General features: G+C 38.9%; 1 protein-coding gene across 2 annotated transcripts in view; it reads left to right on the top strand.

Moving 5' to 3' along the window:
* The first annotated feature begins 18058 nt into the window (after nt 1-18058).
* Nucleotides 18059-23110, top strand: part of tmem91 (transmembrane protein 91) — a 28296-nt gene continuing 23244 nt past the window's right edge. For both annotated transcript variants that reach the window (XR_012599121.1, XM_074679778.1), the window contains exon 1: nt 18059-18598. The gene's annotated coding sequence lies outside the window, so the exon portion shown is untranslated. The remainder of the gene's footprint in view (nt 18599-23110) is intronic.

Genomic DNA, 23110 nt, shown 5'->3' with positions numbered 1-23110 from the left:
TTTGGCTCTCCAGTCATTCCAGATGGGCTGTGGTCAAACTTTAAAAAAATTAATACACCTCGTAGAAATGTTTCTCACGTCTGATTGTTGTGGTGATTTGAAGATATCATTTGACTGTCTTGTATTCAAGTCCTCTTTTTTCTCAAAAGTTTAGTTTTTATTAGTTATAAAAGGTTAAAAACAAGGTTTTACTTCACATTTAACGATGATTGACAGCTGCCGTTCCTCTGTATTTTTTTCGGGGATTGTAAAATATGTTGGGAGGTAGAGTCAAGAAGTGGTTAGACTCTCGAAAAAAAAAAAAAAAAAAAATTGTCACCCAGCACCACTCAGATTCTCCCAGAATCCTTCATTGTCTCTACTGCATAGACTGGCTGCACAACTGCTTCAATGGCTGTGCCTGTGACGGCCTCAAAACCTTATAGTAGTAAATGGCGGAGCCACGCTGTACGCTCTACATATAGTCTATGGTGCCCCCTCGTGGTAGGCAGTGTGCAAACTGGATGCTGACAGCAGCATCAGTAACATATTAGCATGACGGTGTTAATAAATCCAACGAAGAAAATGTGACGCAGTAAACAAAGAGCACAGATGGAAGACACGCAGCATTTCATCCTCTGTGATTTGCATTTAGCTCTTTGACACAAAAAACAATCAAGCTTTGTTTCAGAGAAGTCTGTGTGCTGCCAGGAGAAATGTCGGAGTAAGTGATGATTTTGACCTATCAACAGTCTGCAGTGTTGTAGCTCCACCTTCTGAGAGCAGATCGGTTCAGACTGGCACCCATACGAAAGGGTCCCAAAAAGTGGGACGGCTCGATTATTTGGGGATCTATCCCAGGATTAGTCGGTGGAAACGCCATAAAATGCGCATCCACATTTTAGAATAAGATTATCAGCAACAATATAGGACATTCCTGAATGCTACATCTAAGCTTCCTGATCGGGTTAAGTCTCTATGACAACACTACGCCAGCTGACGAAGTTTAGCAGATCTGTGTTTTTCTCTGCTGAAAACAATTTCTGTGATTAATTATGTAGTGATGGTGGACACAGGAGCCTAACTGTCAGACAGAAAAAGGACAGAAGAGCAGAAGAAAGATCAAGAGGAGAGTGATAGCGCACAAGCTAAAGGCTAACACAGGCTAAAGGCTAACCCAATCCACTTCAGATAGTTCTCACAGTGTCTTTAAATATGTCAAGTGTTTTAATCATTTTGGACATCACTGTACGTTTGATGGAGTATTTCTTAGGTTGTGAAATTATCAATTTCATCATCACTCTCAATCTTTTCGGGGGCTTTTTGTTGATCTTTAAAAAATTAATCAGAGAAACAAACTTCTTACTTTGCTTCTCAAGTTCTCATGTTTGGAGTTAGAGCTTTTAGGATGTAAAGAAACAACCTTTGACGTGTGGTGAAAGCTTGTTTTGATTCAGCTCAAAGGGTTGTAGAAGAATAGAAGAATAAACTTATAGTTGTCCATAATGCAGAAGATTGTTTGGCTTCACAAAACAAAAACACAAAGACAGAAAAGACAACATTCAAAGAGAATATGTTGGTAGGGCAAAATAAATAAATTATGAATTTTAATGAAGTAAAAACATCAGAAGAAAAATCATCTTAAACCCTGATCAAACTGAAAATTTGAGTTTCGTTTTAAGAGTTTATTAATTTAGCTGCTCTTGGAACAAATAAGTTGTTGAACCATTTTTGGAGGCTTGTGCCAACCTGATGGGAACAACTCAAATTTGGGATGTTTTATGGTCACACTGCAAAAAACTGAAATCCTATTAAGTGTTTTTGACTTTTTTTTAAAGTAAACATTGTTAAATAAAAATAAATTTGCCAATAAAAAATCTAGATCTAAAAGAAAATCAAATAAATAAAAGAAACAATAAAATAGATTAAAAAAAATGTTAAACTGTTATAAGTAATTCAGACCTCAATTTTGTCTAAAAATAACTTGAAAAAACACATTTTTCTGGACTGCATAGTTGACTGGAGCTCATATTGAGTCCAAAAAGACATTTTTCTAACAAAAATAAAGCAAAAACACTTGATAATATTTCGTTTTTTTGCAGTGCATTCCTTATGAGCAAAAAGGTTTATGATCCACTGACTTAAAAGACTCTGCTATTAATGTTTTTTTCAGAAAACATCTCATAAAGCAACCCAGTATAATTCAGCAAAGAGTACACTTCTACGTTTTTTAGTTTTGGAAAAATAAAGATATCAAAATAAAGCTGTGCCCTCTTAGATATCTGAACACTGTACGCAGTGGCTCATGTTTTTCTGATCCCTGAAGTCTCAGACACAAACACACATTTGCTCTGGGCCCACAGGGCCACACACACCACACACTCACACACACACAAACAGTCACACTTGATTCGCTCCTCTCCCCTTGTTGCTCTGTGACAGTTCTGCTCCGAGAAGAATCGTATCTGCAGCAGTTTTGTGCTGAAACGTGACTCTGCTGGAGCAGAACTTATTTGATGCCTCATTGAAACCCCATTATAACCAAGATGGAGCAAAATGGACTCTTATTGACGTGGTCTGCAGCCAGCTGGTTCAGCACACGGTTACTCGCCTGGTCTGCAGAGCGGTTACACGTTTTTATTTTTATCTCATTCTTCTCACAGCGTTTCGATTCTGCCTCGCCGCCTCCATCACCTCTGACTGCACACAGGCACACAGTGGTCTCAGACCGACGAGCCATTCACAGGGGTGGTCAAATAAGGCAGATAGGAGGTAAATAACAGAGATGTATAGAGAAATACAAGGGGGAGGCAATCACTTCACCTCACTGTCATTTTTTCAAGTTTTTGGGAAAACACAAAAAAACAAATACAGAGCACATGATATTTATTAATCATTTAAAAAGGCTTCACAGTGGATGACTGTTGACATGCAGAGAACATATTGTGAGTCAATCATAGGCAACTTTAAACCTGGCTTAAACTCCTCTTTCATTTCTTAGCACAAACTCAGAACTGAAATTACCCTGAGTTAAATTAATCAAATGTCAGGTAAATCAAATTGCTCAGGAGGCAGTCCTTTTCCTCACTTCTCCAGGTCTTCTTTGCTGGGATTTTATCCAACTTAACCCATTTCCAACATCCAGTTTTGACAACTTTTTGAAACCTGATCATAAACTGTCCTTTAATTCCATAAAGCAAACTCAAAACGTAAAAAACTCCAACCTAAACTGAACAAATGTCACATCAACCCCACAAAAAAGCAAAAACATTTCTTTGATTTTAAACTTTGCTGGGTATTTCTGTTTGGTTACAGAAATAAGGGGGCTATCACTATTAAATCTTTACATAACTAGTTTTGTTTAAGAACATTGTCTTGTTTCTTTTTTATATTATACATAGATTTTTTTTATTACTGATTTCTGCATATCTATATATTCAAGATTTTCTTTTCTTTTATCCCCCCTTTTTTCAACTTTTTTTTCTGATTGTCTGATAATAATAATAATAATAATAATAATAATAACAATAATAATAATAATAACAATAATAATAATAATAATAACTATTATTATTATTATTATTATCATCATCATTATTATTATTAACTTAACCATTATTATTATTATTATTATTATTATTATTATTATTATTATCAAAGGTATTATTTTCATTTTTTTTATATTTTTTCATATTTTTCTGTTGCATTTTGCTTTATAATCTAGATCTACTGTATATTGCTTAAACTGAATAATCTTGAATTCTTTACTATTATTATAAGTATTGTGATTGTAACTATTATTGCCACTGCCATCCCTTAAGACTATTACTTATTTCAGTATTTAACTAATTAATTAATCATTTTAATTTATTTATTTATTTTTTAATTTGTCCTAGCCTCCTGTTGTTGTCTTTGATTGTTTAGTTTTTGTTGTTTTGTTAGTTCTGTTCTTCTTTCCCTCATTTCTTTTTTATTACGTATACATACACTGCTTGTATTGCACTTGCATCACTTAATTAAAAAAAATATAGAAAGAAATAAGTGGTCCAACCAGAAACAGGTAGCTAGCTAGAAGTAGCTAAATTTGTATCATGAAAGCTTGTTAAATTGCCCAAGTCACACATTTTACCCCAAATAATCCAAAATTTAAACTTAGGCTAGAAATAAAAGGGCCTAAGTAAGTCACCCTCTTGACATAGGCCATTGTCCTATAGGGCATAAAGAGCATGATCCTTTTAGCTAAAGATTCAAGTGATTTTACCAGAGATGGTCGGACTCAGCATTATCAAGAGATGATTTAAGCCAAAGACTCATTTTGGTCAAAAAATGACTTAGGCTATGGTGACATCTTCTCTGACTGACAGTCTGCAGAATCCGGTATCACTTCATGAAATCTTCTCTGATTGAGACGTTAGGAGGAGTACGCCTTAAAGTGACTGCTGAGTAGTTGTACAAAAACCTCGAATCCATTCATTCAGACTTTGCTAAAGTCATGACTGGGGTAAGCAATGCTTCTGTCTTAAGAAGGCAACCAGAGGACCCAGAGGTCGTCAAAGTTTCATGATTTTGTCGTTAAAGAATTGAACAGACGACCCTCTCAGTTATACTTCTGAGGAGATTGGATCTGTCAGATGGGTGAAAGCAAAGTATCTTATACTCTGATCTCAGCAAGAGTGATGCTTCATTATTTAGAGACAATAAACTAGTGTGTGTACATGTGTGTGTGTGTGTTGATATGTCTCTACATGGCTGCAGCAACTGTTGGATGCGATCACGCTGCATGCCAGGTCTGTTTTCTAGCAGCGCAGACGAGAACCGGACTGATGTCTCCCTTTATTTGAGAGTATTGTATGTGACAGCAAGCAAACTGCCTTGAAGGGAGACCCTCTGCGCGCATGTGTGTGTGTGTGTGTGTGTTAGCCTGCATTATTGCATGCATGCCCCACTCTCAGTCAGACGCTGAGGTGAGCAGACAGATCCCTGCAGAAACATTCAGCTCTACTGAACCCAGCAAACACTGCATCAAGGGCACAAACTAAAACTGGGGAAACAAAGTTGAATGGAAGGAAAAAAACAAAAAGAAAGAATTGAGAGCAGCGAGCAAAAATGTCCGCTTGGTTTCTGCGTCTTTCTTCTTTTCTTCTTCCCCAGCTCGGGCTATTTGAGCCATCTTCCACTCTGTGCTCCCGTAGAGTAATGAATAATAGAGGAGTGCTTGTCCTCCCGCGCTCCCCTAGTTAATCAGAGCTCGCCTGGCTGCCCTCTTCTCTGCCACTCCTCACTTTAATAAATCATTCAGGCCTTCAGGACAACAAGTCCGTCAGCACGGGCTAAGCAAGGGCCACACTGGCGAAGCCCCCGCCATCTTAGCTCCTCATCCTCCTCTAAAATCCTTTCCTTTTCTTCCATCACTTCCGTCATCATCGTCCTATTTCATCTCTTTAACCGTCAAATCAGACTGGAAAGGAGTTTCTCTCGATGCTCCTATGGCGCGCCGATTGTAAAGCTGCACACACTACAAATAACAACATTTCTCCACATTTTGCTCTAAAACATCACTTTTTCTGCAGATTTAAAGAAATATTTGTGAAATATATTTGTCAAATATTATTTATAAATGCTAAAAATGAATTTCCTGATATTTAGCTAACACTAAATATTTATCAAAGATTTCTAAATCTTAAAGATGCTATGAGGAGGATCTGTTTTAACTGCACTCCCACGCCGCCTTCTGGCCTGGAGTCTCCGCACACTGTCGTTAATTACTTTTGGTGAGGCGTGTGTTTGTTTAGGAATTAAATGGAGATTGGATCTGAAAGAAAATTCTTTGTTCAAAACAACTTTTTACTGGGTATAACACGCTGAGGTAAGGTATTTATCAGTACAGTTATGTAGCGCTACGGTTTGAAATGTGACATCAATCAAAAGTTGTAGCAGCCGTCTACATGTTAGCCTGGTGCTCCGACGTATCTGTAGGCTAACGTGACAACAAGTAAACACTGTCAGTTTGTACGTAGTTTAGTAGCTGTTTATCAGCCCGGTGCTCTAAGACAAGTTCGTAATGTGTAACGTCAGTAAATCCTGGTTAGCTATGTCCAGAATAACTGCTGACTGTGGGTTGGAATCAACATTAGCACACACAGTTTAGCTCCTGAGTTAGCCTTTAGCTTGTGCTCTATCTCCCTCCTATTTAGCTTTCTTCTGCTCTTCTGTCCTTTTTCTGTCTGACACTTGGGCTCCAGTGTCCACCATCAGTACAAAACTCATCACAGAAATTGTTTTCAGCAGAGAAAAAACACAGATCTCTGTGTTTTATTTCATCTAACTACCAAACTTCATCAGCTGGCATGGTGTCGTCATAGAGACCTAGACGTGCCGTAAATCAATACGGTCCTGGGACCCGCCCTGGAAGCTAAGAAGTAGCAATTTAAAATAACCTGTTATTTTAAATATTGGTGCTGTTTATCTCATTTTTAATTGTGGATCATGATCAGGCATATATCTAAAAGGAAGACTTTTTCAAGATCATTTTCAGACTCTTCACAGCCCCTTTAAGCAAACATTTCTAAATCTTGAGTAAAGATTTCAAGATATTTGAAAAGATTTATAAATATTTAGCTAATAAGTAAAATCACACTCCCGCCCACCAGGTAGTACCAAAATAAAAGTTTGAGAAAGTGATTTTGAGAATGTCCAGCTCTACTTCTTCGATGTCAGCCACAGGATCTTCAACAGCGCCATCACAGCACTTGGTACGTTAATTTTCAAACAGCTGATTTAGACGACTGTGTTTGACTTTCTTAAAATTGGCTGGATCACTTCCTCAAACTTTTATTTTGGTACTTCCGGCGAGCAGGAGTGTGAATTTGCATGTTAGCTAAATATTAAGAAATACTACCTCAAGATTTAGAAATCTTTGCAAAAAATTTAAAAATCTTTGATAAATGTTTAGTCTTAGCTTTATATTTAGAATGAAACTAAATGTTTAGAAATGTAGCTAAATATTTAGAATCAGGACATTCATTTAAAACATTTATAAATAACAATTAGAGCTCAATGTGGAGAAATGTAATATTTTGCAGTGTCTCTCTTTCACAGGAAACCATTTCACTTAGGCAGGCTTCAGCTAAAAGCGTAATTATCTCATTCCTCATTACTCTGCTCTTTCATTACTCCTCCTCTCTCTGTCTTTCCTGTCGTCTTTGTCTGAAGCAGAAATCCTGTCAGGGATGACGTCATATGAACGTTTCAGCATCATAAAAAAGATGGATACAGGATCTGCTCAGAGATAGCTCCATCTTTTCATAATCGTGGTTAATATCTTATTATACAACGGCTGCAGGATTAATTTGTACCATCAAGGTGCCTTTAAGAAAAGCACTTGAGGTGATCTCATCAAGTGTCCTCAGATTCTTATCAAGATGTTTTTCTAGTGAACACAAAGAAGAAAATCCAGGATGTCTTTCTCGTGAACACATTTAGCACGATTTAAAAGCTTTTTTACACTTTTACCAGAGGTCGTGTCGTGATATCACCGTTTTGTTCTTTGCTTGAGCAGCAAATACTCTTATCTGACTCCCCCAGCTACCACAACGATGGTGAGCAGATATGAATCACTTCAACAGCCAAAAAGCACAATACCCTGTTCGTCTTTTGCTCTTCGCGTCTCTGTGTTTTCTTCCCCAGTTGCACTCGAATGACTCACTTCGAGCTTGTTCCTCACCAAGGCTCCCTCTTCGCACATCTCGTCCTCTTAAATGACCACTCAAGCATTTATTTCATTATATATTCAGCACACTTCCACCGCACCAAGATCCATTAGAAACTCTCAAAAGTTGTGTGTGTGCGTGTGTGTGTGTGTGTTTGCTTACTGCTGAATGGTCGGTGTGAATACCCGGGTATTTTCTTTCTGTCCGATCTGATTAGTGGCTCCTCCACCGTCCCTTTCAAATGCTCATAACGAGGCGCCGCTTCAGTTCACTGCGAGGTTAATGGATAAAAGGAGGGGGATGTGGGAAAATTTGCTGCATCTGGGAAAAAATGTATCAAACAAAACGAGGGAGAACAAGGAGCAAGGACAAAGGCGCAAGAAGAGCAGAGGAGAGTCGTGAGTTATGATCACTTGTGTGCTGACCTCAGTGAAGAGTGAGGTCGGCCTTGTTTAAGTGAAAAACTCTGCCAACGAACGAGGAGTGTGCCAGGATTTATTTGTTACTTAAAATATGTGCTAATGGTTCTGACTGTGCTAATGCTAAGCTGTAATGTGCGCCATCAAGTTGGTAGATATTTGGCCATAATTTTTTTTTTTTTTTCTTAATAAAAGTCTGCATAAACGTAAAACTAATCCAATATTATTGTTGTATTTTGGGTAGGGATGGGTACCTTTCATCATTGAATTAATACAGTACCAATACCCGGTACCTGGCAATCGATATAGGTACGGTCAGCTGTGGAAACGCAAACAGGATCAAACTTGGACATGTCAGGTGGATGTGGCTTGTATTCATTCTAATGAGATATTCATTTTACTAGGAACACAACAAAAACACTCAACTTTTTGCATTTCTTCAAACCGCTTGGAGCTTGACTCAGAAATCATAAAACACCAATCCATCCATAGTTATCAGAAGTCAACATCACTGATGCTCAGGAAGAAAAGTTCCTGGAACCAGTATGATTCATAAATATTTGGAAGAAATGAGTTCGGAGTTATTTTAGTCCAAGGCAAAGTGATGAACCAAGTGACTGTCTGATGTTTCCATCTTCTGAGACTAAACAAAGTTTTATTTTAACTTTGCAAACTTTATTACATATTTTACTCAATCTTTAATTATTAACTTGTGAAATATTTAAAGAATAATTAAACACGCCTTGAATGGTTTTGTTTCTAATAAAACAATTACTCAGAAATAAGTCTTAACCTCTCTGAAAGCTAAACGTGAGTACATTTAAAGTTCATTTTGACACATTATCTGTGATCATGTTTTCTTATAGTGCCTCTATAAATCTGCTCCATTAGTTTTTATCCCCTGTGACAAAACCAGGATTAGCCCCTAACTCTGACACCATGACATTATAATTAAGTTCAAGAGATTTCTGTGTTTGTTTGCTTGTTTTCTGAGTGACAAGCTTTATGACCCTCTCTGAGTCTAATATACCAGTAAATAATAATAATAAATACTGCTTGAACAAAACGGAAACTATTGGAGGAATATGTAGAAAAAAATCAAAATGATATTTGATATTAATCTATAGACAGATAAGTGTATGGTACATAAAAGGTTGTGTTTGTTAGTCCTGAATGAAAATCTAATCGTTTATTTGGAAACTTATTTCAAATTAAACTAACTGGTAATTTCTTTTAACATAATGAGACAAAAATAAAACAGAAACTATTTCTAATCACTAAGATATTAGCACAGCCATATGTGAGTCATTTTGTAAACTTTCAAAGTGTAATAAAAAGTTGAGTTTTCAAATTAAATGCTGAAACAGGTTTCCTGTTTGAGTTTTGTTATTCTAATCTGCAATTTGAATACCTAGCATTCATCTCCCACCATCTGCTGCAGGTTCGTTCCAGGTCTGAGTGTCTGTTTTGCACATCCCTCATGAGGATGGATGTTTAATGGGAATGAAGCTGAGCTCTGAGCAGCTCTGTCCTATTTCAACAGGATGGAGCTGCTGAGGCAATCACACTTTCCCGAGCCAGGGGCGGAGTCACATCAATAAACTGGACAGCACAGTTACTCTCTTTGGGTGGTCAGTCTCCTGTACACTCTTCATATCGCTGCCTCAGTCTACTTCTGAATATCTAACACTCATTCACCTCAGGCTGAGAAAGTGAAAACATAAAGTCCTTCACATAAAGTTACAGCTAAACATATATCAGAGAGAGTTGATTAGAGATTCAAAGAAACAGCAGTGAGTAACAAAAAGTCATTTCTATTATTCCCAATGATAAAGTTTTTTTTTAATGTGTTATTGCATAGCTTTTGAGAAGTCTGTCTTTGTCTCACTTCAGTAAAAAAAAAAAAAAAAAAAAAAAAAAAAGGGCAAAACACCAGAGGATTTTGAGGGCCCGTTTTGGCACTTACGTGTTGAGGGGCGTGGCTTGATTCGGGGCTCGTGAAGCCGACTGTACGTCCAACTCATCATCGTGTATTTTGTCTATCCAGCTTTTTTTTTTTTACAATCTTAAATATGAAACATGTATGTTAATTATAATCCTGTTTTGACTTCCCCAAACGTTGCCCGCGAAAAACAGTTAGAGACGAGGACCGAGGAAGCGTCGTCACCCGGACGTTACAGCTCGCGTGCACGGCAGCGTATGTAAACAAAGCTTTTCCCAGAGCCAAGAGGTAAATTAAAAGTGAAGACAAGTGGCTTTATTTACCTGCAATCTTTTCCACGCTGTGGTTCCTGCTTGAAGATGAAAACACGACAGGACGGCCTTCACGACGACGTCAATCACCCTTCAGGTTCGTTTATCTTCTGAAGTCACGTTTGATCACGCGAGATTTTGAGAGGCCTCATGTTTATGGAATCGTGCGCACAAATAAGATGCAGTACAGTTCAAAGTGCTTATTCACATCTTTACAGAGGCAGTTTGGAAGTAAAAGAAAAATAAATAAAAAAGCTTAGAAATTGTAGAAATAAAATTATTAATATTTCATTCTCATTAAATGAAATAATAAATAAATAAATAATTAGGGGCAAAAATAAAAGATAAAAACAGTAAAAGCACTAAAAATACCAAGTTATCCAGAGAATAAAAATAAATCAGACAAAGAAGATTAGATTAAAAAAATAAAAAATAAAGTTAAAAAATTGTGATATTATGAAAACACCACTTAAAAGCAATAAAATCATAGCTACAAAAGGTGGAATTTGCAGTGACATGAAAACTTATTTGAACTGTCTTTTTGTGTGATTTTATATGTGACTGAGCTAGGATCATTAATTGACTGGACAAAAAGAGAGTGCTTGTTTTTCCAACTATAGTCAAAGTGAAATTTGCTGACCGGGGCCAACACATTACAGCTCAGGCTCAGTGTGAAACAGATGCAGGCCTCATGTGGTTCAAAGAATCCCACTATCTTGCTCTCACGCCTTTCTAATCCTTATCATGCCTTTAGCATCTCCTCAAAGCTCCTCAGTGGAGTTTTAGACTGGTTTTGAAACAGATTAATGTTATCAGTGATACCCTTTTGTGGCTGGCATAAGCAGACAAGACCACTAATAGCAAGACTGACAAGATTGATAAACACTAAAGGGGATTTTTTTTCTATTAATTTGACAGTTTTTGGTTTTAATTTTCTCACGGTTTTAGAAACAACGGCCTCAAGGGGACATCTCACCAACCTGTTGTCCTCACTTGTTGTTCCCCAGACTCTCCTCTTTATTATATTGCTTATTTGTCTCCTTCATAGCTCACCATGTTATAAAATTACTTGTACATTAATCCGTTTTCCCTTGAGAAATCCTCATCCCTCCTCTTCCTCGCTTTCAGTGCCATCCCTTTTTATTCTCCACAGCGTATAGAAATGAAAGACGCTGAGACTGTACTTGAATGTATTTATATAAACACTCCAGTGTGTGCGTGGGTTTGGGTGAGCCTGAAATGTGAATGTGTGCGTGGGTGTGTTGGGGAATCTCACACTGAGCTCTCTCCCTTTCGATTGTCCTTGTTTCTCTTAGCATTTCTTTCCTTATGTAAGATAAATAATTCAAGCCTCCAGAGGCAGGAAGTGGAGAAAGAACATTCATGGAAAAAAATGAAAGAGTCATGAGCCCCGACTTTCTCCACGTATTGTTTTTTTAGAGAGCAGAGAGTAGAAAGGCTGTTTTTCCCCTGTAGGGGTGCACAAACCCTGGCCTCGCTGCAGAGTACAAACACACAAAAACACACACACACAGCTGCCCTCATCAGCTGGCTCAGACATAAGATTGAGTGGCTGTGTTTGCATTTTGCCCGAAGCGCTCTGCACACAAACAGGATCTCTTGTTATCGGTTGTTCATGACAAAGATAATTGAGTCCATCTTGATGAAATATCAACAAAGTTCAGTCGTAACAACGAGTAGGAAACAAAAAACAGCACCCTGGACAACATATCATGACTGATGAAACTAAATCTGATGCTGTCGTCCAGATTCAGCACTTTCGAGCAATAATTATGTTCGAGATCTCCGGTGTGGTTTGGTATCCCCTCCTGGGAGAATATTGGATTAGCTGTGTTTTCCCAATTGAGCTACTTAGCACCTCAGGCTTTCCGCTAATACTACACCTCCCCTTCTCTCCCCCCTGTTTCCTCCCTCACAGGGTTTGCTGAGGTGGCTATTCAAGAAGAAACGCTGCATCCCGAGTGTTGCTAAAGGGGAAACACAATTAGAATATCAAGCCTTGTTTTACTCCTTTGCATCTTCACATCCCATTAGGTCTGCTGTTACTGGACTTCAGTTGGAGTCTGTGAGTATGACTGAGTTTGTCATCCCACTTCCAGGTGGTCGATGCCTTTTCACCTAGAAGTCGTCTCAATCCCCAGTTAGCTCATTATTCCCAAAGCGGATTTTAGAAATGACTGGCAGGTAGCACGTTAAGAGTCTTAGTTTCGTCTGGTGACACCTTCGTCAGCATCAGACAGTCAAAGACGACACATAAGAAGTCAGAAACCTGGGAGAAGAGGTCCAAACTTTAAGAGCGTGAGAGTTTATTTTGATATTCAGGAAGAACTGGGTCTGAAGTCTGAACTTAATGGCTTTGACTTCTCCTTTCTTGAAAAAACTATATTTTTACAAGAGAAACATGGCAGTGTAACGTTATAATAATGATAAAAAATGTCGTCCCAAAACAAGTCCAAAGAATGTGATGGAAAAAGACGCATTTAACGATTGTTTGGCCTTCTGGCCCAGACACATCAAGGCCCTGTGAGGACTTTATGAGTGATCTTGGAAAAAGTCTCACTCTTATATTTACTGGTTCATAGGATTTAAAATTAGATTACCTGCACCAAAATTCTAAAACTATGCAATAAAATTTTACCCGGTTCTGTAGTCGAACAACTACCAAAGATCACAATAAGAGGATCCATTTCTAAGTTCAGCATTTATTCTGGTCCCAGGTAAGGTTTACAGGAGGGATGCACCATTCCAACCTTTATGGTTCTGATACCAATACCTGGGCTTAGGGTATCGATCAATACCGATACCGATCCGATACAAGTGTTAAATAATAACCCCCCTGCTGTGGGACAAGACTGGTCATGTTTCGGGTAAAAGGCAAAAAAATGAGTTGATAGAATCACTGAAATAGTATTTATTTAAACTATAAAATATTTAAGTGTTTATCAGCATCTTGGTAAAAACAAAGCTTCAGAATGTACAGACTTCATACCCAGCCATCAAAGTGTCTCAAGACGTCTTAAGACATTTGTGTACATCAAGATGTCTTAAGACGTCTGAAGACAAAAATTTGAAGACACCACTCATGTCTTAAGACTTGACATGGGGTTCACCCAGACAGGTTTTTGTGTCTTGAAGACATTGAGTGTCTTAAGACGTCTTAAGACATCTTAAGACATATTTCATTTGTCTTAAGACATTTACATCTTAAGATGTCTTCAGACATGGCATGCACCCAGACAGATTTTTGTGTCTTGAGTGTCTTAAGACGTCTTAAGATGTCTTAAGACATGTCTAAAGACGCGTCTTATAGACATGTCTTGACTTTACCAAGACTTCTCAAGACATCTCAGCAATTGTGTCTCAAAGACACATCTTAAGACGTCTTATGACACTTTGATGGCTGGGTATGTTTCTATTCAATTGCTAACTTTTATACCCTGTAGACTGGCAATGCAGCCAAAAAAAGGAAGTGCATCAAAGGTAACATTGATGCCTGCAACATGGATCGGCCCCTTCCCACCAATACCAATCCAGCTTTGAAGTGCACTGATATACCAATACCTGATACCAGAATTGGCATTGGTGCATCCTTACGCCTATCTAGAGGTTGAGTTAAACTAAACACCTGAGAGTTACTGGCCAAAAAACATGATTGACACCACTGCCTCAACCCACGAGAACATACGACTAGAAAAATGATAAGCTTAATCATTATGAAAATATGTAACAACTATTTCTCAGTTCCCCTGTCCCGGTTATCGAGGACACAAATTGATTCACAACACATACTGTAGACTGAAAGTCCTTTTGATGACACTACACGGTGAAATTTAGCTGTTGGAAGCAAGATATGTTCTCTTCCTCAAGAAAAGTATTTCTTGGTTTTATTTTGTGGACACTGGAGCTAGACTGTCAAAAAGGAAAAGGAGGTCATGGCAAAAGAAAGCTAAACAGGACAGTGATGTGGTTAAAATATGTGTTAATAAAATATGTGCTAGTGTTCATTCCAACCCTCCGAATAAAAGCGTTCCTGTTGCCAAGTCAGAAAAACTTGCCCTAACAGCAGTATTCCTGCATATAAACCCAAATAATACACTAGTCAGGAATTCTAAAATAAAAAGAGTATAACAGGAGCTTAATTATAGCTTACTCTTATATGGTCTGAAATTCTGAAATTTCCACCTCGAGGGATGTTCCACTTTGATGTTCCTACTGGGAACTCGGGAATTCCGACTTCCGAGTACAAATGGAACACACCAATAGTCCCTCTAAATAACATCATGTGAGTGCAGAGGATTATCGCAGCTACAGTATGATAAAGTCTTGGTTTAGGTTTAGGGGTCAGATACATACAGGTCTCACAGTTGGTGCGGAAGTGCAAGAAACTGCAGTTCCCAAAATGACCACTTAAGGCTGAGTCCAAAAGCTGACGAAGCCACATACACACCCATTCTGAAAGAAAAATGTCACTGCTTCAAATCCGTCTTTTTGACTTTTGCTACATCGACTGAAAGTTGGATTGAGCTGCTGCCAATATGCTTCAAAACTCCACCTCAGAAACTAATAAGTGATGTCATCAAGAAGATGCCATCTGCAAATAACCAATGTTTACAAAAGGAAAAAGCTTGAAGTTTGGGAGGTATTTTTATCTGAGGTTGGAAAACATTGGACGTGACTTCTTCACTCTGAATAACATTGTTAATGTCCTCTTCTCCCTCCCCCACCCAATCAATCCTCATTTCTCCTTCCATGTCCTTTTCCTCTGCATGCCCCAGCTAATGTGAAACCCAGCGATGAAGATAGAGTCTGTGAGAGATGGAAGAATAAAGAGTGAGCACGCGAGAGGAGGGGAAATGCAAAACAGAGGGAAAAAAGTGAGTGATGGGGGAGGATGTGCTGAGAATACGGAGAGTGTATTGATCCCTGCCTCATGATGGACTGAGAGGCTGGTTGTCACGCTGACGTCCAAAGACAAATGGAGCATCAGATGGGCAGCTTTGCGGCTGCACTGAGCGGCTGGAAGAACAGAAAACAAGATCAACAAAAACAAAAAATGAGCTGAAAGGTTAAACCTTCTGGAGAGGAGGGGGATTCCAGCTTAGAGCAGTGCACCTCATTAACTACTCAGCGTAAGCCCGTGGATTTCATTGATTGCTGGTGTCCAGCTATGCTCCAGCTTTATCGCGCGGCCTTCGCTGAAAAGAGGCGAATGAGCACGAGCCTGAAGCGGGGATGATTGTTTTTTTTTGCATCTTGAGTCTATTTCTGACTGAAGATCTTAATGTGGGCTGGCCCGGGAAGCTAAAGTGGGTCATAGGGTGAAGCAGACATGAAAGGGCTGACACTAAGTGGAGTCATCCTTGCTGGGGGGCATATCACTGCCTCCGCTCTGGTACACACACAACGCCACTGCATAACACCAACCCCTCTTGCTCTCCACCTCTCTTGGTTATTTTTGTTTCTGCTTTTATGGCTAACGCTGGCCTTTTTGTGTGTGTTTGTGTTTTGCAGGAGCTTTATATTATATTTACACCTTTTAGCTCACTGCAGATATTACATTTGGGGCTTTTCCAGAATCCTGAGATCCACTAGCATCCATATAAACAAACATTAGTGTCGCAAAAGCTAATCGTAACCCCTGCTACATCCCTAGTCTTAAACCCAATCCTACTCCCAACCCAAAATTCAAGCCCTGACCCTGCTAATCCTCTTAAAGAAGGAAGAAAAGGCAAAGTGTTGTCTATAAGCGCCGACTGTAAAGTTGTACATAATACAAATAACAACATTTCCCCACATTTAGCTCTAAAACATCATTTTTTCTGCAGATTTAGAGAAATATTTGTGAAATATATTGGTCAAATATTATATATAAATATTTTATTTAAATATTGAATGTTATATTTACATGTTGAGTGCTATTAATAAATGTTATTTAAACATTTAGTTTCATTCTAAATATTTAATTTTTTTTATTTCAAATCTAAGATTTCTAAATATGAAGTCAAGATTTCTGAATCTTGAGGTAATATGAGACAATGCTGAAGTGTTAAAATCTGCTGTTTCTTGAGTGTTCGCTTGAGCCTGGCTCTGGAAGTACTGGAAGTCACATACACACCAAGCCAAAAAAGCTGTTTTCCAAGCAGAAATTAACCTATTTACAGCCTGGTTCAAAAATGTCTCCTGTCTGAATCACTAATAGTACTATCCGCACACACTAACTTGGCCGTTCAAAGGATATGAAGATCGCGAGTTCGCCCAATCAGAGGCACAGCTAAGGGTCATGTGACCAACAGGCACCTTACAGCTGCACCCAAATATGGCTGCGATAGCCGATCTGCTTCATTTTCCATTTGAGAAACAGACAGGTGATGTCAGCGAGACTACGTCCATGTTTTACACAGTTTATGATCCAGCCAAGCAGATTTTGAGAAAGCCAAACACAGTCGGCTAAATCAACCGTTAGAAAATACACGTACCAAGGGCTGTGATGTCGCTGTTGAAGATCCTGACATTCTCAAATTCGCTTCCTCAAACTTTAGCCGCGTTTCCACCAAGCAGTCCGGTTCGGTTCAGTCCGGTTTGGCACAGCTTGGTACAGTTAAGCCTGATCCCGTTTGCGTTTCCGCAGCAAATCGTGCCCTCTCGTGGTAGGGGGCGTGTAAGCTGGATGCCGAAAGCCTGCTATTAAATCCAAGGAAGAAGAAAGAGCATAGATGAAGACATGCAGCATTTCATCCTCTCTGTGATTGGCATGTAGCTCTTTTATACAAAGAACAATCAAGCTTTGTTTCAGAGAAGTCTGTGTGCCGCCAGGAGAAATACAGCCGCTGTCGCACGGTAAGTGACGATTCTTTTGACCAATCAACGGACTGCAGTGTGTTGCTCCGGGGGTGTGAATTTGCATATTAGCTAAATATTTAGAAATTGTAGTTAAATATTAAGAAATCTTGACTTCATATTTAGAAATCTTCACTTAATATTTAGAAATCTTGGTCAATATTTAGAAATCTTATCTTAAGATTTATAAATCTTTGATAAATATTTAGTCCTCGCTAAATATTTAGACTAAATGTTTAGAAACTTAGCTAAATATTTAGAATCAGGACATTAATTTATAACATTTATAAATAGCATTTAACATTTAGATAAAACATCCAACATTTATATATAATATTTGACAAATACATTTCACAAATATTTCTCTAAATCTGCTGCAAAAGTGATTTATTTAGAGCTAAATGTGGAGAAACGGAAAATGAAGCACATCGGCTTTAGCGGCCATATTGGGGCAAGGGCTTTGCGTACAGCCATAGGGCGCCTGTCGGTCACGTGACCCTCAGCTGTGCCTCTGATTGGGCGAGCTTGTGATCTTAATATCCTCTGAACCGCCGAGTTAGAAAAAAATTGTGTGGTCGTAAAATTAGCGACTCAGACAGGAGACTTTTTTTGAACTAGGCTGTAAATGGGTTAATTTCAGCTTTGAAGACGGCTTTTTTTTTGGCTTGGTGTGTTTTTGACTTCCGGTTTTTTTGAGCAGCCTCAAGCGAACACTCGAGAAACAGCAGATTTTAGCACTTCCGCATTGTCTCATATTCTTTGGACCGGAGGTTGCCGCTCGAGGCTGAAGCGCCAACAGGCTCTAGGACCCTGAGTTTGTGCCGTAAGAAGGAGGCAGCAGAGCCGAAGAGGAGAGAGATAGAGAAGGAGGTGTAGGAGGAGAGGAGAGGAGAGGAGAGGGCTGTATTTGGAAAGTCAAAGAAAAGCTGAGAGTGGCAGAAGAAAGTTGACATCGTGGAGGATGCTCTGCGGTGGAAACGCGGATTAATTAATAAAGAAAGGTGGTCTTTGTGAGAGAAGAGGGGAGAAGAGGAGGTGAGGAGGAGGATGGTGAGCAGGAGGAAGGGGAGTCTCTGACAGAGCGGTAACATTAGCGCTGCCTGCCTGCCTGCCTTCCTGCCTGCTCAGGTGTGTTCACAGCATCTCTGCGCCTTCACAGCACATCCAGCTCAGCTCGACGGAAGGACAAAGACAAGTTGGACTCTGAACCCCAGCGTTTACCTTACACCTTCACCGAAAACACGTGTGGGATTTACACAGCCTGACCAAACACGGATACGCACCGACACCTTCTGCTCGAGCCAGCGCGTAAAGAGAGCCGTCAGTGGATCAGGGGAGCAGAAACCAGTCCTGAGGACGGGTCCAGGATCCAAACGTGAGGTGAGACAATATTTAAAGAAGCATATATGTCGCTTCTAACTCTTTCATGTGCCAGATTCTAAAAATATACACGGGGTTAAATAAAATATTAAGACTTCCTGTTCAATAATGATGCAGCTTACAACCTTTATTCCTGTTCATCATCATAAAAATCTCAATTTTTTTTTTTTTAGTATTATTTTTTTTGTAAATATGTGTTCCAATATTCCTTATTATTCTGGAATATTATGAAAAATAACCAAGTAATCTCTTAGACATAGATATGCTGAAGGAAAAACACCTGACAGGCCTACACAGGTGCCACTACAGTCACCATAGTGCCAGCTAGGGTAGGGGAACTCTAATCCTAAGCCTCCTGGCTAATAACTTATTAACTGTGGATGCTGAAAATCTCTTGGCATGGAGGCAAACCTTTTTGTAAACCGTTTCATATGAAACATGTTGAAAAAACACACGATAAAAAAAGTTTAAAGGGTTTAAACGCACACGTTGGGGCTTTTTTGCAGATGCTGATGCTGCAGCAATTATATGATTTCAGTTCAAATGGGAATTTCACATCAGTGGTCTGTTTCCGTTGTGTTTTCATGACTTTTTCAAATCCAAAAATATCTGTTTTTAGTATTTTAAAGAGCATTTTCTCCCCCTGTTACTCAAATGTCAAGAAAAACAGGAGCAGAGAGCGCTGACAAAGCCGTAAATTCATGTTTTTCTTCCCTCGTGTTTATTTTCAGGATACACTTTGCTGCAGAGTAGAACAGCAACCCCCTTCCACACACACACACACACACACACACACAGCTCTGCTCCATTGTTCATGTTTGTGTTGCTGTTTACTGCCCAGCCTTGTGTGCTGTAATATAAAACCACGCTCACACGCTCATGCAGCATTTCTGCAACCTCCCACAACCTGACAGGATCGCTTCCATTACACATTTATGTCTTTTGTTATGTGAGAGGAACCTGAGCGTGTTTCTCAGCTCTGTGTCATCCTCAGTTTAGGAGATCAGTTATTCAAGTGTGACGTGTGTATCGGGATGAAATCTGTGTGTGTGTGTGTTTGTGTGTGAGAATGAGGAAGGCAGAGAAAGTGCTTTCAAAGGACACAGGGTGTTTTGCTTGAGAGCGTTCCTGATTAATAGCAGGTCTTTTCCCCTTCTGCCGCGTGTGTGTGTGTTTGTGTGTGTTTTTGTGTGTGTTTGAGCTCGTATGCCCTCCCTCCGCCGTGATGTTCATGAGACCATGTAATACATCACTCCTCATGTAAAGATCTTTGGGGGGCTAATTACCTCGTTCAGCTCTCTGCTGTGCACCAAGCAGAACACACACTTGTTTTGCTTATTTTTCCGACGCTGCGTTGATTTATTTTTATTGCTTAAAGACCTGAACGATTTCTGTTTAACCTCAAAGATAACTGCTACTGTCACAATTCAATCCTTACACCAATCTTCGCCACAGCGCCCCTTTAAGGTTAACACTTTTAATTTCCACATGTAAGGAAAAAACTGTCTCATAATTTCAGGGTAGTGAGGTTTAACAGTTGCTTTGTGCTTCACACTCCTTTTCACAAACCATGTAATGAGAAAAGGTTGGGAAACACAAAAAGGGAAATACTGATTATTGGCACCAATATTTGGCATTTTGAAGCATATCGGCATCTGCCATTTTTTAAAATCTGGCAGCCAATAAGAAATTAAGATTGAGACTGTGTTATTTTGGCTAAAGTTTTCATTTAACTTAATGAGACAGCGACTTAGCCTAAACATATGCTATAAGTGTTATTATCTCAAATTTTGATGCCAATATTTTCATTTTCGGCCCCAAATATGGGTTATCCGCTTCCTCGACTACTGACAATTGGTAAAGGTATTGGCTCTAAAAAAACCCAGATAAGTCTATCTCTACAGAGTTATGGCAGCCTCCTTGCGAATTCATCCTAAAGGATTTCTCAGAGTGTATAAATCTTGTTTTTTTGCACAATATACAAATAATAGACTCTAATGTTAAAGGTCCCATAATCTGCTCCTTTTCTGCAGTTTAATATGGATCATTGATGTCTTCATGAAATGGTAGTAACATGTTTTGGTCCAAAAAGCCAGTAAATTAAGCACAGCAGCATTGTGTCCAGGCTCTCATAGCCCCTCTGTTCAGAACGCTCTGATTTAGAGGGCGTGGCCTTCATATGTAAATGAGCCACCGCTGATACCGCCCCGCTCTTCCACGTCACTGAGAGCGGCGCCACGAGCTCCGAGTGCACAATGTTTAGAAAACAGGGAAGCTCGTTTACTGTAACATTACAGGTTAAAACAACAGGCTAACCGCAGCTAAAGTTAGCATCCTGAAGCTAACACAGAGACAGGGGGGACACTGAGGAAAAGCTCTTGCATCTGCTCCACAGCACACAGCATTTAAAATACTCACATTTCCAGGGTCCCAGGTTTGTTGGTGGATGGTTGGTAATGCGCCTGGATTCAGGACCAGTCTATTCACTAGCCCTCTGTTGGACTGTCCAAAGTTGGAAAAGCAGTCGGCTGTGAAGTGACTAGCACACACATGCACAGTTTTACTGAGTGTAGCTGGCACATTTCCTTGATAAAAGAACTCTAGACACTTAGTCTGTCTTCTTCTGAGATGGGAAGCTTGTGCATGGAACTATGTGGCTGTTTACAGCCAAAAACAGAGCAGTGATGGCTCTTCAACTTCGGCATTCTCCTACCAGGAGCTGGAGAGATTTCTCCCCAGCAGCTGAGAGGGGAGGTAGCTGCTCCGGTGGACCAATCAGGTCAGACTTGCTTCTGATTGGTCAAAAAAAAGGAATCGCTGACGTCGGCAAATCCCCAAAATCCAAACAGCTCGTTTTAGGTCAGGATTTTATATTCACAAGCACTACGAAGTACAGGTTTTGTCAGTAAATATCACATTTTGTGGGCAGGGAGGAAAGCTAAAGACTCACAAATTTCACTATAAGACTTAATAAAGTGATTTTTGCATAATATGGGACCTTTAATCCAATAACTGTCAAAGCTTCTTTAAGAGACTTTGGTTTGCGACGATTTAAGGAATGCACCAATCCAATCCTGGTGTTGGGCATCAGTCTGACTCAAAAACTAAGATAGGATATCTGTGGCATGTAGCTAATTCATAAATTCACCTCTGCTCTGTTTTACAAGAAACATGAGCATGAGCTGCGTCTGCAGGTCTTCAATGTCTCAACAGTTTGGAGGTATTTCACGCTTGTTTCATCAACAACTCTGATGATAACCTGCAGCACATGCAAATTTAATCCCTCACGTATCCAGGTCTACAGTTGAACAGCAATTCCTCTCAGTGACGTGCACAGTTTTTGAAGGGGCGAGTGTGTTGTTGACTGAAGTTCAGTGTGTTTTTGCCTCTCAAGAGGGGAGTTTATCATGTTTTAGCCGAGGGGCAACAGCTGGTTTTAAAAATTAAGCCTTTCTGGAAGTGCAAAAAGCTGCAGATAGACTAGAAACCACGTTAACACCAAGCCAAAAAACAGACTTTAACGGCATTAAAAACATGTGTACAGCCTGGTTTAACACACACTTTACACGGAGGATTTTTTTTCAACTCTTTACTTTAAAAGGTATGAAAATTACAAGTTTTTCCAATCAGAGGTGCAGCTCAGCTCACATGACGGATGGGCTACCTATAACTGTCACTTAGTATGCTTAAACTCCGCCTCTTGAGTCAGCATTTCCAATATAGCCCCCGCCAACGATAGCCTTCTTTACTCTGCATCAGGAACAGACGGGTGACGTAGTGGTGACTTTGTCCCGAGCACATCACTGATTCCTTTAAACTTTGGACTCATCATTCATCAACACATTTAAATAGAATATAATCAAATAGAGTAAAATAATATATTCTTTATTTATCCCTGAGGGGAAATCCAGGAAAACAAAAATATGGTTAAAATACAAAAATTAGAAAATTAGAAAAAATTATATAAAAATATAATTTTTTTATATATAAAAATTATATTAATATATCAAATAGAATATTTAAAATCTATGAATTAAATAATATATGAATTAAAAAATATATATTAAAATATGTTTTAAATTTTTGAAAATATTTTTAAAAATATTGTTTAAATATTTCAATATGTTTTTTTTATTCCAATGTGGTTTACAAAGTTAGAAAACCATGAAGTTGTCAGAACAAAATTCCCATATATGAAATGACATTAATTTTTTTTTTTTATCTTTCAAATTATAAATAAATATATCAGTACGTATGTGCATAAATATGTATTTATTTTTTACTTTCCCTTTCATTCTCCCTTTTTCCATTTTCCTTCTTTTTTTTATACTTATTCATCTCACCTCTTGAGGCCATATCAACTTATGCTAACATTTTTATTACTGTACATTTTCCTATTGTTGTTCCTCTAGTAGACAGAGAAAAAGATCAGAAATATCATATGAATGTGATTTCATGCTGAAGAGATGAACAACACTGCCTCACTGTTGTACACTTAGGTTGTAATTTAGT

The sequence above is a fragment of the Halichoeres trimaculatus genome, unplaced genomic scaffold, assembly GCF_033239565.1.
Source record: "Halichoeres trimaculatus isolate MK-OKI-2021-1 unplaced genomic scaffold, fHalTri1.1 fHalTri1_scaffold_9, whole genome shotgun sequence".
NCBI classification, from domain to species: Eukaryota; Metazoa; Chordata; class Actinopteri; order Labriformes; family Labridae; genus Halichoeres; species Halichoeres trimaculatus.
This window is presented reverse-complemented; position numbering and strand designations above follow the sequence as displayed.